Source organism: Sebastes fasciatus, chromosome 3, assembly GCF_043250625.1.
Source record: "Sebastes fasciatus isolate fSebFas1 chromosome 3, fSebFas1.pri, whole genome shotgun sequence".
Lineage (NCBI taxonomy): Eukaryota > Metazoa > Chordata > Actinopteri > Perciformes > Sebastidae > Sebastes > Sebastes fasciatus.
In genome coordinates this window covers 11,338,288-11,355,774 of record NC_133797.1, presented here as the reverse complement: position 1 = coordinate 11,355,774, position 17,487 = coordinate 11,338,288, and the positions used below count along the sequence as shown (strand labels likewise).

Below are 17,487 nucleotides of genomic sequence, written 5' to 3'. Positions count from 1 at the left end.
TATATATATATATATATATATATATATATATATATATAGTTTTAATATTATTAGTATGTTTTTTGTTTTTTTTCTACTTTGTATATGTTCCCCTAATATGAGCAATTTTGTATGTACATACTGTTAAAGGGACTGTTTGTAACTTCTTACACTTATAAATCATTGCGGGTCGGTGTCCCATGAACGCTCGCGTGTGGCTACGCTGTTCAGACTCAGACTCCAACACAAACTACACGGAAGCACCAAAACCACAAAGTTATATCTAGTGGCGGGAGGCCGTATCTTTGGTCTCCAGGGCCGGAGTCTCTACTGTACTCTGCTCCTCTGCCTGCTTGCCTTCACTCACACACCGCGCTCGTTCTCACTCTTTGGCTCCACTCTCACGTTTATGCGTGCACACTACACACTGCAGGAGAGTTAGTAGCTCTGAGAATATCTAGTAAATGTACAGTGGATGTTTGTACAGAAATAACTGCTGCAGCTCCTCCAGACCAACAGAGGTTTACCGTGTCTTGTGAAGTGACGGGGCTCCGCAGCGAGAAACATTATCGTCTCCAACCGGCCGCCGGTGTCTACCCTGTTCCCTCCCGGCCGCAGTCGGGAGGCTGATGCAGGAAAAGCCAACACTAGGATCAGCAGTGATTCATGGAGAGACCTTCGTCTGGTCAGCTAACATTACTGCCAAGCAGGTGAAATATAGAGTGATATTGTGGTTTTAGCTGACGTGTGTCGACTCACTGTTTTGAGCGATGCTCGTTCATGTCTATTTAGAGCGAGCACAAGCGCGAGCCCGACGCTGACTTTCGTTGACTTAACGGCCACAGGTGTCGCTGTTAACAAGCATTTCTGATTCTTACAAACAGTCCCTTTAATGTACTTGTGTTTTCATAGAAAAAAATGAAATTTGGGATGCTTTTGTCATCATTGGCAGGGTACATATTTTCAAACAAGCTGTCATTTTATGGTCAAAAAGACAAAAACAGAATTCAGTAAACCTTGTTGTGTCCACTCACTCATGTTATTGACTTGAGAAACATTTGATTGGTTATATTTAGGTGCTACACCCTGACAGGCTTCACTATTGGTTAATCCCCTTCGAGGCCCCGCCTCCGCACCTGAGGTCAGAGGTCACGGTTAGCGTCATGCTAGGTTGAAGCTGCGCTCTGGCTGCTCTTTTCAAGTACGGAGTTAGCTAGCTAGCTAGCATGTAATACACAGGACCACGTGTACAGCAGGTACCAAGTCTGTTCTGGCACCACACCTCAGAGAGTGAAGATGTTGGTGAGTCTCTCCTCATTCTCTGTACGTTATCTCAATGAAACCACTGACACATCAGTGAGGGAGCTCCTGTGTATACAGATGTGTGAAATATGACAGAAACACCACATGTTTGTCAGTGACTTCACCTGTCTGGGTAAAGTTGAACTAGTTCAGGGGTCAGCAACCTTTACTATCAAAAGACACATTTTAGGGAAAGAAAAAAAAAATCTGTCTGGAGCTGCAAAACATTTGAGCATTGTGATGAAGGTAACAGTTTATAGTCTAAGTATATAGTATATAAGTCTAATGCAGTGAGGGCCCAAGTGCAAATGTACTACAGAGTATTAGGGCCACATTGATTGAAAAAACATCTGAGATTTCCAGAATAAAGTCATAATATTCAGAGAGAAAAGTCGTAATATTACGAGAATAAAGTCATAACTTAACGACAAAAACGTCGTAATAGTATGAGAATAAAGTCATAACTTCATGAGAATAAAAGTCGTAATATTAAGAGAATGAAGTCATAACTTAACTTGAAAAAAGTCGTAATATTACGAGAATAAAGTCATAACATAACTTGAAAAAAGTCGTAATATTACGAGAATAAAGTCATAACATAACTTGAAAAAAGTCGTAATATTACGAGAATAAAGTCATAACTTAACTTGAAAAAAGTCGTAATATTACAAGAATAAAGTCATAACATAACTTGAAAAAAGTCGTAATATTACGAGAATAAAGTCATAACATAACTTGAAAAAAGTCGTAATAGTACGAGAATAAAGTCATAACGTAACTTGAAAAAAGTCGTAATATTACGAGAATAAAGTCATAACATAACTTGAAAAAAGTCGTAATATTACGAGAATAAAGTCATAACGTAACTTGAAAAAAGTCGTAATATTACGAGAATAAAGTCATAACATAACTTGAAAAAAGTCGTAATAGTACGAGAATAAAGTCATAACGTAACTTGAAAAAAGTCGTAATATTACGAGAATAAAGTCATAACATAACTTGAAAAAAGTCGTAATATTACAAGAATAAAGTCATAACATAACTTGAAAAAAGTCGTAATAGTATGAGAATAAAGTCATAACATAACTTGAAAAAAGTCGTAATATTACAAGAATAAAGTCATAACATAACTTGAAAAAAGTCGTAATAGTATGAGAATAAAGTCATAACTTAACTTGAAAAAAGTCGTAATATTACGAGAATAAAGTCATAACTTAACTTGAAAAAAGTCGTAATATTACAAGAATAAAGTCATAACATAACTTGAAAAAAGTCGTAATATTACGAGAATAAAGTCATAACATAACTTGAAAAAAGTCGTAATATTACGAGAATAAAGTCATAACATAACTTGAAAAAAGTCGTAATATTACGAGAATAAAGTCATAACTTAACGACAAAAACGTCGTAATAGTATGAGAATAAAGTCATAACTTCATGAGAATAAAAGTCGTAATATTAAGAGAATAAAGTCATAACTTAACTTGAAAAAAGTCGTAATATTACGAGAATAAAGTCATAACTTAACTTGAAAAAAGTCGTAATATTACGAGAATAAAGTCATAACATAACTTGAAAAAAGTCGTAATATTACAAGAATAAAGTCATAACATAACTTGAAAAAAGTCGTAATAGTACGAGAATAAAGTCATAACATAACTTGAAAAAAGTCGTAATATTACAAGAATAAAGTCATAACATAACTTGAAAAAAGTCGTAATATTACAAGAATAAAGTCATAACATAACTTGAAAAAAGTCGTAATATTACGAGAATAAAGTCATAACATAACTTGAAAAAAGTCGTAATAGTATGAGAATAAAGTCATAACATAACTTGAAAAAAGTCGTAATAGTATGAGAATAAAGTCATAACATAACTTGAAAAAAGTCGTAATAGTATGAGAATAAAGTCATAACATAACTTGAAAAAAGTCGTAATACTACAAGAATAAAGTCATAACATAACTTGAAAAAAGTCGTAATACTACAAGAATAAAGTCATAACATAACTTGAAAAAAGTCATAATAGTATGAGAATAAAGTCATAACATAACTTGAAAAAAGTCGTAATATTACGAGAATAAAGTCATAACTTAACGACAAAAAAAGAAAATGACATGTAAAATTACTACTTTAGAATATTATGACTTTATTCTCATAATATTATGACTTCATTCTCGAATTCTCAGATTAAATTTTTTCCCCTCAATAATGCTAATGAAATATCAGATGCAAACGTTGCTTTTCTGAGTTTGTGGCCTGGACATCACAAACATGGTGGGGAATGCTACAGACGAGGCAGGTGTTGTGGTCGGAAAAAAGTCACTCCGTTTTCACCCTACTCAAAGAAAAGCAGCCCAGTATACAGTTTATTTTCCATTCACTGGATATCGTTGCAAACAAAACTATGTAACTCTTCCAAGCTATCTTGAATATCTCACATGGTTAAAGAAACTTAGAACTGGTTTGCTCACTCAGCAAAACTCCAGAGTGACTCCAAGAATATCAATGAGACTGTAAATGATGGTGGCTGTGATGCACTTACCTGCATCAATGGAAATGCTGCTCAAACTGGAGCCGTTTTGCCCATCCTCTGTGTGATATCCACCATGAATAGGCCAGGAGTGACAGACTTAACCACTGAGGTTTTCTCATGTCCGGTCGACACCTTGAGTGCCAGTGGAGAAACATCAGCATCAGCATCAGCAGGCTTCTCAAGGTAATGTGAAATACAGTTGTTACACAACAAGAAGCTGACATCATATACACATTCAGTTTCTTAGCCTTTACAAACTATATAATACAACATATTTTATTCGGAGCATTTACTCTGATCAGTCTCCAGATACAGAGCTAAAAAGCAATGAGGCCATTGACAATTTTTGGCTGGAAGTTGAACATTTGAGGATGTTGGAGGAAACCCATGTTTTCAGGCATTAGCACTGGGTGCCATCTGATTGCTTGCTCTGCCAATATCCATGATGATCCATATGAGAGGGCATTTTCCCAGGTGATGCTGCTGAAGGATGGCACAAGGAATCGCATGGGGCTCCCTTCCAGCCTCATGGATGTGGCTCTGGCCTGAGGAGGAGTGGATAGGCCTCTGACCTGGCTTGCAGTGACTCTACATTGTTTTGATTCTGTGCAAAGGTAAGGGAATTTATATGTGGCCTATTTGCACTGTGGCTTTGTGTGTGTGTGTGTGCGTGCCTGTGCCTGCCACGCTTTATAGAGGACCGAAAAATAAGAAAGAAAAAGACTCAAAAAATAATATTTAAAAGAAGTAAATGTAGGCATTACTTAATTGATAAAAGGTGACATAAATTGATATTTCTGTTTTAAGAAATGTAAAAACAAAATACAGAAATAAATTAAGTTTGGGGAAATAAATAGTGGGAAAAATGCAAAGGGAAAATAATAAATAAATAAATACATTTTAAGATGAATAAATAATATTTAAAAATATATATATATATTTTTTTTAATTATTTATTCATTTTAATATGTTTATTATTTTCCCTTTGCATTTTCCCCACTATTTATTTCCCCAAACTTATTTATTTCTGTATTTTCTTTTTACATTTCTTAAAACAGAAATATCAATTTATGTCACATTTGATCAATTAATTAATGCCTACATTTATTTGTATTAGTATTTTTGGTGCATTTAATGGCATAGTAATTTATTTATTGAGTCATTTATTTATTTATTTTAGATTTTGTTTTGATAGGACGGATTTTGGTGGGGTTTTTGTGGCTCTCGGCAGTATTTGATCATTTGTGGTTGAGAAACATTTTGCAGTTTGTGTATTTGGTTGTCTGACTGCACTCTTTGTGGGTTGCGATAGCTATTTATTTAACATTTTACTTAGTTTTTTTGATGCAGATATGGAGCTTTCTATGCTTATGGTGGGTTTTCTATTGGGTATGTGATGGTTTTACACTGGTTTACTGGCAAGTTAATGATTTGAGCTGTCTTTTATTGAATTGGGCAGGTTTTAAGTTGTGATTGGGCTGGAAACTGTCAATCTGATCTGGCAACACTGCTTTCCAGCTGTGACATGTCAAAATGTTATTGCTGCTAACGTGTTAGCCAGTTACTGACACATCCAGTCAGAGAGCAACTTTAGCATCTCATTGGAGTTGTGTTTCTGGCTTCCTGGGGAATGTAAATCCAATATGCAACATGTATTTTAGCTCTAGTTAGAAACTCATCTTCAGCTGTCCACCATTGTGCTGACGAGTTAGTGTACACTCAGTTAGTCTGAACGAGGTCTGAACTGCTTGCAATATGAGGATCGAGCTAAGACCTAGTTCATAAGCTAGCTATAAAAAACAAGAGTGAGATAAAAAAACCTTCAAGCTGCACAGAACTGCCGTTCACATGTAGCGTCTGAAAACGCATGGAAAACACCAGCCGTGCCTCTTTCATCCTTTTATCCAATGTGCTTTGGGTGGTTGTGCTTCTGTCATTACCAAGCAACCAAAACCTGCGTGCTGCGATGATGATGATGATGATGAAGTTGCAGTAATTTAGCAGTAAGCCTCACTGACTACACTAAACAAAGCCAAACAAAGATAAATGGTTTTCCGGCTTTGTAAATCCCTCACAGTAGCTTTACTACTCGATTTCTCTGTGTCATTCTGGCTGACCGTTCAACCGGACGTTGTGACGTTCTTGGACGGAAAAGGGTGAAACTATTTTTAAAACTAACTATTTTTAATCTCGGGGCGCTTCCGTTGTGCCCTGAATAAATAGGCGCTTGAGCATTGCGACGGTGACTCTCCCGCGTTTACATGTCTACATTGACAACAACGGATTTGAGGGTGCAAAAAACGCGGCATGTGAACGGGCCCATTTGGGTACTGAAACTGTGCCCCCGTCTCTTCGCTAACCTCTGATCCACAGGCTTCTAGTCTTGGGGTTTTTCTGTCCATGTTCGAAGCTATTTGTGTACTGGATGTAAAATTTGAACACTTGGCGTTTTAACAAAGAAGAAAAGAAAACAAACCTGTTTTGTGTTAGCATTCATCAGCAACACCTCCCGAGAGGCGCTGAAGGTGTGACAATGGCTAATACTCATGGGCCATGTTGACACTGTTTACTGCTGGGTGAACACACTGTTGTGCGTCAGGGCCAGTGAATCTTAATCATGTTAAATAAAGGAAACAATTCATGATGACAATAGCTAATACAGCGAAACACAGTTATTACACAACAAGAAGCTGTCATCATATTCACATTCAGTTTCTTAGCCTCTACAAACTACATATTACAACATCTTTTATTTGGAACATCTACTCTTCTGATCAGTCCCCAAATACTGAGCTAAAAAGCAGTGGTTGTGTGTGTGTGTGAGTTTGCTAGTGTGTGATGCGTATGTGTAGGTGTTGCCCCCTCTTAGTCCATTAGTCGACTAATCGGTCGTTTTGGTCTTAGTCAAGTATGATTTCTTTAGCCGATAAGTCTTATATAGCCTCCAGAATAATATCAATGTTTTTAAAATGGCCGTTGTTCCCCTTTAAAGGGACTGTTTGTAACTTTTTACACGTATATGGGTTGGTTTCCCATGCGTGCTCGCGTGTGGCCGGAGTCTCTGCTCCTCTGCCTGCATGCCTTCACTCACACGACGCGCGCGTTCACGCTGTCTCGCTCCACCTCACGTGCATGCGCGCACACTACACACTGCAGAAGAGTTAGTTTAGCTCTGAGAATATCTAGTGAATGTACAGTGGACGTTTGTGCAGAAATAAATGCTGCAGCTCCTCCAGACCAACAGAAGTTTCCCGTGTCTTGTGAAGTGACGGGGCGCCGCAGCGAGAAACGTTATCTTCTCTGACCGGGTGCCGGTGTCTCCCTCCCGACCGCGGTGGGAGGGAGACACCGGCACCCGGTCGGGAAAAGCAGGAAAAGTCAGCTAACATTACTGCCAAGCAGGTGAAATATAGAGTGATATTGTGGTTTTAGCTGTCGTGTGTCGCCTCACTGTTTTGAGCGATGCTCGTTCATGTCTATTTAGAGCGAGCAAACGCGAGCCCGACGCTGACTTTCGTTGACTTAACGGCCACAGGTGTCGCTGTTAACAAGCATTTCTGATTCTTATAAACAGTCCCTTTAAGATTGAGATGCTTAACATTTCTGTACCTTTTAGGTCTTTTAATCTGGAAATCAGTCTTTTTCTACTATTCTCCTGTTCATCATTCTCACTTTTGTCTCTTCTTTCCAATTTCAGCTTTAAAAAGTGAACTGATGGTGCTTATTTTGCCCGTCATCATTCCTTATCTAATCTCTCCCCTCAGCATCGTTAGTGCAGACACATTCGAGACGGCGCCGTCTTATGTAGCTTATGTGGATCTTGCACTGGAAGGGCTACCTCCTTATACTCCTTATCCACTCCTGAAGATGAGGGCCATTGTCTGAGAGCCATTGTCTGAGAGCTTGTCGCTCAATGTGCGGCCTTTTGACGGCAGCAGAGACACGACACCGGGCTCATCTGCTGGCATTCTGTCTTGATGAGATGCAGCCAATTAGTGTGAGCCACTCAGCCCGGCGTCTGTCTGCAGCGACCCGAGGAATGAAAGAAGCAACAACAACACACACCGAGGTCAGCAATTCCATCGCTCAAGTTCATGACAAATGGCAGCTTGCTGTAGACATGAGTCATAGTTTATTTATATTTCTTGAGAAAACTGTTTGGGTATTTTTTTTTTCTGTTGCAGCCACTTTCCCCCTGCAGGGATCATTATGATACAATTTACTGACATCCTAGTATGATTTTATGCAAACCGCCGTTTCACGACGTGTATTACTCACTGTCATTACCGACGCTTTCAAAGCACTATCTGTGTGCTTTACACAGCCGCTAAGTAGCTCCAGAATTGTATTTCAGGGACCTTCCCGGATCCATTGAGGGCTTCTAAGAAGTCCCCATCAAAGTGTGTATTAGTGGAAGCTATTTAAACCAGATAATGTGTAGTATTGGTTGTCTCATGAGAAGTTAGAGCTAAATCTTTATCACATATAACCTTTTAAATGAAGGTTTGTTGTAGGATGCAAATTGTAAGCACTTTTCTTAATCGATCATTGGTAACATTAACAATCAATCAATCAATTAATCGTAATTAAAAAAACATACAAATTGTGCGTATACCAAATGCGTTTTTTTTGTTTACCTCAATCAAAGCCTTATTTCCACAGCAACATATTGCATGTTCTCTGACAGCATTGCATAGCCTATGAAACAAATAAAGATAGGGCCTAGATATAATAAACATCTTGAATATTATTGAATATCGGATTACATGCGGAGCGTGCTCGTGTTCAAAAATAATCTCTGCTATACATCTCCGCCTAGTTTTATAAGAAAGATGCTCAAAAACAACTAAATGTAACGCTGCAACAAGAGAATAGAACCTAACAAATATCTCAGACTCAAGCTTTGCTTATACTCGCGTGGGACACCGTGGCGCCGGCCTCCATAAATGGCGCGTGCACTACGAGCATGCGCAGAGGCGTTTATGATCAACGCTTTGTTCGTTGCAATATGCCCCAAAACGCCAGAGGGCATACAAGCAAAATATTCTGTGGATAAGCCAGAAGTCAACAAATGGCACCAGAAAAGAAAGTAGGCTGCCTGGCAACAGTAGTAAACACCGACGTACGTACCGCTAAACATTGCATTTGTGTACTGTAATTATTACTGTCACTTACCTTCAAGTCAAAATTACTTTCTGTCTCTCTGTGCTTCCCCTCAGGTCGCCACTCTTACCATGAGACCTTTTTTTTTAGCTTTTACAAAACGTTCGCTCTTATTCTTTCACAGCCTGCAGCACAAAGCCTCTTCTTTCCCCAGTGTGTTGCCTATTTCTTTATTTCTTTAGTTTAATGTCATGTGACTGTCCCTGTGGTCTCTCAATGAACAGTTGTAGAGATGTCTGTACAGGGGAACCTGCTCGGCCAGCCTCTCCTCGAAGGCATCCGTGTTGAAATGAAACTTCAGTGTCCACATTTCTGCTTGTTCTTGGTGCTGTTAGATTGCTGCTAGACCGGCCCGTTAATATGCATACAGGTGCGTGTGGGAGAGTAAAACAGTTATGAAACTGCAGTGAAAATACAGTTTTTGAGACACTAAACGCTAACAAACATTGCTTGAAGCAGAATATTACGTTAACCAAATTAACAATATTTAATTGCGATTAATCACATGATTGTCTATACAGTAGTTAATTGTAATTAATCACAAATTAATTGCGCATTTTTTATCTGTTCAAAATACACCCCCTTAAACAGAGATTTGTCAAGTATTTAATGTTCTTATCAACATGGGAGTGGCCAAATATGCTTGCTTTATGCAAATGTATGTATGTATGTATTTATTGTTGGAAATCAATTAACAACAAAAAAATTACAAATATTGTCCAGAAACCCAAGGATGGGGAATGTCCCGTTAAAAGTGCTCAACCTCCGTGTCCATGCTGCCAGCTAGAGCAACAGCGAAGGCCTGAAGCACGGCTTCAGCTCCCGACGCTGCTGACTGAGCGTCTGTCGGGCGCATCACCTTCAGCATGTGATTTTGGCGTGGCCACCTCCACCGCCTCTCCCTGCGCCCTCTGGTTGCAAATGCGAGTCATTGAAACATGCTTCGAAAATACTCCAATCTACAGATATCTAGAATGTAACTACATGTTGTTTATATTTCAGATCATTATTTCACCTGCTCGATCAACTTCTTAACGACCGATTAATCAATCGTCGATTAATCGTTAACATCCCTAGTTTGTGGTCCTGCTGCAAGTGAATCGATCGCAATGCAAATGATTGGAAATCCTTATCCAAAATCCATGGTCTTGCATCTGCTGCGTTTGCATCAGCGTGTCACCTAACCTAACCCCTCTCCATTCATGTCACCCCACACTCCAGTGGCTCGCTGCCCAATCTGAGTCACCCCTACCAGTCATAATGCATCGGCCAGGACACAAGTCATTGTAGAGGAGAGGAGAGGAGGAGGCGGAGAGGGGCGCAGCACACCGTCTGTGGCACATTTATACCAGACGTTTGATGAGAAGGCCAGAGAGGGGGAGAGGAATTGAATATTCATAGGGGCACCGGTGAGGTTGATGTGTAATAGTATCTACTGGCTGCTTTTAAGCCTGTGTGTGTGTGTGTGGAGACGCGACCCAGACGGACTCTAAGTGCCAGTTTCTATCAGACCAAGAGGTGTGTCATGTCACCCTTTTATGAAACCTAATGCCTACTTACTGTATGCCAGATGTGATGATAGCTGAGGCGGCTGCGCCCCGGATAATATAATCAGAGAGATCAAAAGTGCACAGAAGGCATTAAAAGTCTTGCATCATTCATACATACTGTGACTCAGAATAAGAATATTACTGTCCTCTTAGGGCTTAGTCACACCAGCCTTTATAATAGAATATTATAATTGAATCACCACCATCATTGTGTTTGATCGTAGAGGCAAAGTAAATTTGCGCTAGGGATGCATGATGATATCGGCACGTCATCGGTATCGGCGGATACAGGTTTGAAAACGAAACACCGGCTTCGGCCAGAAATGAACATTTCCTCCGATATGACAGGTCGATATGTTAGGCTACATAAAAATGGCGTGCTTCACAGGGCGCCAGAGATGCGACCAAAAACCTGTCAAGTGCGCCTGGCATTTAACTGTCGGTCTTTGTGTGTGTATGTGTGTAACGTTATTCTTTTCCCCCACTCACACCCGAAAAATAACTTTGTGTGGGTGTGTGTGTGTGAAACCGCGCCCATATAAATACATACATGCTGAAAATCAATAATTTTTACTGTATCAACTTCGATATTTTCCAAAGTAAAAGTCCCTACAAGTGTATGATTAAACTTTTTTCTCATGGTCTAGTGTTGTTAATCGTAATATCGAATTGCAATACTTAAAAATCACAATACATATCCAATCGGCACCCAAGTATCGTGATAGTATCGACTCAGGAGATAGGTGTCTCACAGTGTAGCTCACAGAGCTGTTCGTTCCCTCCGCTCCCCAGCTCAAAGCCAAGTCACTGCTCACTCCAAAAAAGAGAGGAGCTGCGTTATATGTCTTTTTTCTTTCCTTTACATTCGTAGCTTCTTTTGAGGGTTTCGGATGAAGCTCAGAATGTCTGTCGTCTCTTTTGACCCTAAAGAAAATAATCCTCAAGCAAAATTCTCACTTTCAATAAAGGGATTCATCGGATTAAGTGAGCTTGTTCTTTAATTAAATCAACTTTCTTTAATGAATACAAATTGTCAGTTTTGTTTGATTGCTGCTAGACCTGCCCGTTAATACAGGTGCGTCCTTTGTGTGTGGCGAGTGGGAGAGGGGGTTGTGAATTTTGGATATGAGTTTGAAGCCTGATGACTGACTGAGAACAATTACAGAGACGAGGGCTGGGCGGCGGCGCTTTACTGTGTGTGTGTGTTTTAGTGTTTTTTAATAATTAATATACTGAACAAGTTTATATATTATGCTTTTCTAAAAGCATGGAGAGAAAAGATGAACCACTTTTCATGTCAATACACATGAAGCAGATGAATGATTTTTTCCCCCCGCTGTGATAGTGGAGGCCATTAAAAACACTGTGGTCATTGTGCCTAACAGGCAAATATTAACAATTTACAAAATTAGAAAAATACAATTAAAATCTGGACAAACCATTTACAAGAATTGAACTCAATTGACATGCAGCTCTTGGGTTATTGGGAATGTTTGGATCACACAAGCGAAACTGTGAAACAATGCTAAGCAAACCACCGTGCGCAATACACAAATACATTCTGGGTCGGGCTCGCTCGGGTAAGCTTCGATCTCGAGGTGTGAGCAGTACCGGAGCAAAAATTAAAATATTTAATTGCGATTAATCACACATTTTGTTTTCTGTTTTTAAATGTACCTTAAAGGGAGATTTGTCAACTATTTAATACTCTTATTAACATGGGAGTGGGCAAATATGCTGCTTCATGAAAATGTACGTATATATTTAATATTGAAATCAATCAAGAACACAAAACAATGACAAATATTGTCCAGAAACCCTCACAGGTACTACATTTAGCATAGAAAATATGCTCAAATCATAACATGGCAAACTCAAACCCAACAGGCAACAACAGCTGTCAGTGTGTCAGTGTGCTGACTTGACTATGACTTGCCCAAAACTGCATGTGATTATCATAAAGTGGGCATGTCTGTAAAGGGGAGACTCATAGGGTCTTTCCCATTAGTGCTTTTATACGGCTTGACTCCTCGAGTCCTCGACTCCTCGACTTGCGTCTTAGTCCCGCCCACGGGAGATGCGAGCGGAGGAGGCATGGAAAAGACTCGAGGAGAGAGGAAACGAGGAAATATGTTTATAGAGACATGAGACGTCGTTTCCTCTGAAGCGTCACGTGAAGCGACGTCCGTTTCTGATGACAGCAGCAGCTGATCACAGCTGGATCAGCTGTCAGTCAGCTCTAACAGCTGTTTATGTCTGAACTGATCTAATACTAATAAAGAAACAGAGTTATCAGAGCAGCAGTGTTTTCTCTCTGTTTAACAAACACCTGCACATGAATAACAGCTGCAGTCTGTATTTCTACTGTGGACTGAGTCCTGCTTAGAGAACCAGGAACCATCTCTACTGGAACAATATCTTTATATTATTTATTCATTATTAGCGTCTGTATTAATTTATATTCTGACAGTAGAAGTTATGTATTAGGCTGAATGTTTGAGGGAAAAGTGAAATGATATAACTCATATCAAACCCGACGCTCAGGAATTATCAGCCTCACATGTGACTGAATGGAAATGAGGATAAATGATGTAAAAGGTATAAAAGACAGACCCTCCTTCTCTCTCTGACTTTAACTGGATACTTAATAAAAGTGAATGAGTGAAATAACAGATCATCAAAAGAAAACTCTTTCTAGTAAATGAAGAAAGTTATTTTAAGTCTGTTCATTGTCAGCTTTTATAAACCCCTCTCAGTGTCAGACTCCTTCAGTGACGGTGTGTGAAGCAGAGAGACTGCAGGTCCTTCTGCTGCTGGAACACTTCACCATCAACATGATCCGTCTGCTGTTCACACCTACAGTTAACACAGATTATAACTAGACGGTGAATCAGAAGACAACTAAACTATAAAACTGTTAATCTCTGATCTGTCTTCACTCCGGTATAAAACTCCAGTGATGTTGATGTATCGGATCAGTCTGATCGGCGCAGCGTCCAATCAATAACTTATATCCAGTAAGGGGGCGTGTCGGTCGGTGATAAACTTCCGTGGAGGAAACACTGGAGGATGCACTGGTGTATCCTCGCTCAAAGCTCCTCCAGCAAGCCTCCTCGCTCCTCGCTCCTCGCTCCTCGCTCCTCGCTCCTCGCTCCTCGCTCCTCGATGCGCATTTTATGAATTGGGACGTCCTTCAAGATGGAGGACTGAGATCGATTTCCGGGTCACAGCCGGAGGATCGAGGAGCGAGGAGACGAGGAGGCGAAAAATGCTGAAATGAGAAGGACCTATAGACTCACCCATAGAACCCATTTACATTCACATATCTTGAGGTCAGAGGTCAAAGGACCCCTTTGAGAATGGCCATGGCAGTTTTTCCTTGCCAAAATGTAGCGTACATTTAGAGCGTTATTTAGGCTCCTTCACAACAAGCTAGTATGACATAGTTGGTGCCAATGGATTCCTTAGGTTTTGTAGTTTCAAATGATGCCAGGGTCTTTACTGTAGATTTAAAACTGAGCCTGCTAGAACCTGAAAATCGCTAATCGTTAACTAATCGTTAATGCGCAAAAAACATTAGTGGTGTTAAACAAATTTGCATTAACGCGCTAATATGATATTTATCGACCTGTCTTTTTTTTTGTCTCTCCCTGCTTTCTCTATACGTTTTACCATGTCTGAAGAGTCAGTTCTTCCAGTTTTACCCAGACATGTGAGCGTTGACATCTAAAATACATCTCCTTCTCTGCGTGAGCCTCAGCGCCTCTTCCCCAGCAGCTCCCAGTGTAAGGTGAGCCACGTACAAACGCCGCCTTCTAATCCTCTGCCTGTCCACAAATCTCCTTGAACACGTGTGTGACACTGACCACCGCCACTGGCTGTCCTCAACATGCCGTCCGCTCCCCTTCCCTCCGTCCTGCACGGGGTCAACAAGGTGAGCCCTCCTCCCTCCAGCCCTTTCCGACCCTCGCGAGGTCTCGCTGCGCCTCGCCCGCGTTGCTCGAAACGCCTTGCGGATCAAACAAGCGCTCGGGCCCGCTCGCCGTTCAGCAAGGTCCCCCGTAGCTGCCGACCCATTGGCTATAAGAGATTCTGGTTGGCGGGCACGGTGATAAAAGCACAGACATTATGGTAATAAAAAGGCTGACAGGCTCTGGGAAGGACTGACTCTCTTTCTCTCTCCCTCACTCTATCCATCTCGTTTTGTCTCCTATCTCCTCTCCCTCCCCTCATCGCTCTCCTCAGCTCTCGATTCCGATACACTGGTGCCGTAGTCCATACTGTCATCTGTACGATCAACGGAGCCTGACGAAAGGGGAGGAGGACTGAGACAGAGGGGGCAGAGGGAGACAGAGGGATGTCTGGTGCATGTATACGGGGGAGAAGTTGATCAGACCGCAGTTGTAGAAGTCCTTGAGCAAAGTCACGTTCTGGAGGAGGACAAAAGAGGAGGGAATGGCTACTGACACCCCAGAGGAAGCCTTGACCAAAGGGCTTCCATATACTAAGACCTTTCCTTAGTACATCAGCGGGATGAGCCTTGAATGTTAAATATTTAACATCAGCTTGCGGCGCTACCAGTATCGATTAATGCCCCAGCACTCATTAAAGCTGCCCTTCCAGACCAGGTGTGGGCCTGACTTAATTCAAACGCAGCATAGCGATGGACCAAAATCAACAGTTTTTTTGGTGTGAAACGTGTGCTTTTCAATCAAAGTTCTGCTTAATTTATGAGCAAAATTATTCATCATATTCCAACCGTGCTGCATATCTTGCATGGATCCCCAAAAATGTCCTGTGAAAACGTGTGCTCTGCCTCGGTTATCTGTGTTCTACACAGCCAGCGAATATGAAAACACTATTCTAATTAGGTTTTTATTTTTCCTGGCTTCAAGGCACAGCTACGCCACGCATTAAACAAACAAACAAACAAACAAGACGTCGTTTCTGGACTCGAAGCCAGTAATTCTCACATCTGTCAGCACCGTCTGATCAAAACAATCTATAGCATCCATAGCCGTAGTGACTTAGCTCTGGAAACCGTCGCGTTTGGAGATGATTGAGGATAATGAAACAAGGAGGAAAACCTGAATTAAAGTTTCCTCGTCTCACCCTTCACACTTTGCTGAGCAGGGGGGGTGGTGGGGGTACTGATGATGCTGCCAGATACGACACACATGTTTTGATTAGGCGGATATACCTTTTCTGATTAATTGGATTAATTAAGTGGGTGAATAGTCCGCCAAGTGATAGCATAAGAGGGTTTTGTGTGCAAATTTAATTTGATAGGTGTGCGGCGCATACAATTAGGAGAGCTGTGTGGATGTGCAGCGGAGAGGCTGTTAGAGTGAGAGAAAAAAAAGAGGTAGAGTGTGTGTGTGTGTGTGTGTGTGTGTGAGAGAGAGAGAGGAGAGAGACAAATCCTCACTGACCTCCACTGTTGGTTAGCCCGAGGATGAAGAGATGACACAGTGGGAATGGGTAAGCTAGTGTGGGCGGCCTTTGGTGCAAGAGGGAAGACACATGGATGGAACACTGTCAGAATATAAATGCGCCGTGTGCAGCTTTTACCATCAAAAAATCATTAGCACATTAATTTGGAGACATTAATATATTAAGCGTGAACAATCAAAGCTGAGACGATTGGTAGTTTCTACAAGCCACTGTGCTGCATTTTTAATAATGCCCCGCTGTGCTGAACTCTCTATACACACAGAAATAAGGCGCTGCGCATCCAGTAGGAAGAGAGCTGCTGTAGAGCTTCTGGAGGTGCTTGCAACGGCAGATAGTAGAGAACGATGGACAACTGTCAACAGAAGAGTTATTTAACAGCCGGTTACTACTGACCATGTATGGATGTGATATGATTACTATCTTTGTTGTATGGCTTGGTTCAGGTTAAACCCTTTGTAAAACATGAACAAATACATACTGAGAATGAATACAATAGAACTTTCTTTTATTTTTCAGTTTTACTTGTTGGATTTTCCACTGTGAAATATTGCCAAATGGCTGACATTTACCTCGCTCTGACTACCGTTACACTCTCCACTAGCATCGCACTGTTGTTAGTTATTGTCATGTGACACACTACCGGCAATCAGTTCTTCTTCGCTGCTCTAAAACAGTAGTTGCCAGTGGCAGCCATGATACATCCAGGGCTACAGCACAGTGAAGGCTACTGTTTTGGAGCTGACAAGAATAATTGATTTCTGGTTAAAGTTGTTTTGGCTAAAGTTGATTTTTTTCCCCTAGGTCAATAAATGATGGTATCGGAGCGGTGCATAGACTGGCGAATTTTGGGCAGTATCGGACGCATTTCCGATCCTGATATTAGGGATGCACCGATACCGGATCGGATAGGGCCGATACTGACTCAAATAGCTGGATCGGATATCCGTGACAATGAGGCCAATCTATAAAAAATAATTTCTATGTTTATTTCTATATACAATATATGCTGGAATTTCAATTCCGGTATAAGTCCAACTTGTTGCAGCATTAACAAGTTTAAATTCCATTACAGTTGAATTGTAAATCCCATAGAACCCATTTTCATTCACATATCTTGAGGTCAGAGGTCAGGGGACCCCTTTGAAAATGGCCATGGCAGTTTTTGCTCGCCAAAATTTAACTTAACTTTGGAGCGTTATTTAGCCTCCTTTGTGACAAGTTAAAATGAGACATGGTTGATACCAATGGATTCCTTAGGTTTTCTAGTTTCTTATGGTACCAGTATTTTCACTCTAGCTTTAAACCTGAGCCCGCTACAACCTAAACTTTGCAAGTTGCGTTAATGCGTTAAAGAAATTAGTGCCGTTAAAACGAGTTTGTGTTAATGCGTTATTATTATCATTAACTTTGACAGCCTTACTAAAAAATATTGTTTATATTCACTTTAAAAGGGAATTGTCAGCCGCGTGTAGGAGACTATAGAGGTGCAAAGTGAGTCTGC

General features: G+C 40.7%; 1 long non-coding RNA gene across 2 annotated transcripts; it reads left to right on the top strand.

Moving 5' to 3' along the window:
* Positions 1 to 1,112: 1,112 nt before the first annotated feature.
* On the top strand, positions 1,113 to 16,571 carry LOC141765271 (uncharacterized). 2 transcript variants are annotated; one of them, XR_012593434.1, is made up of 5 exons: positions 1,113 to 1,281; positions 3,901 to 4,002; positions 4,294 to 4,433; positions 7,584 to 7,888; positions 16,249 to 16,571. It is a non-coding gene; the product is annotated as an uncharacterized LOC141765271 (long non-coding RNA). The 2 variants fall into 2 exon arrangements; XR_012593435.1 differs by lacking the exon at positions 7,584 to 7,888 and having other exon boundaries at positions 16,249 to 16,570.
* Positions 16,572 to 17,487: the final 916 nt, after the last annotated feature.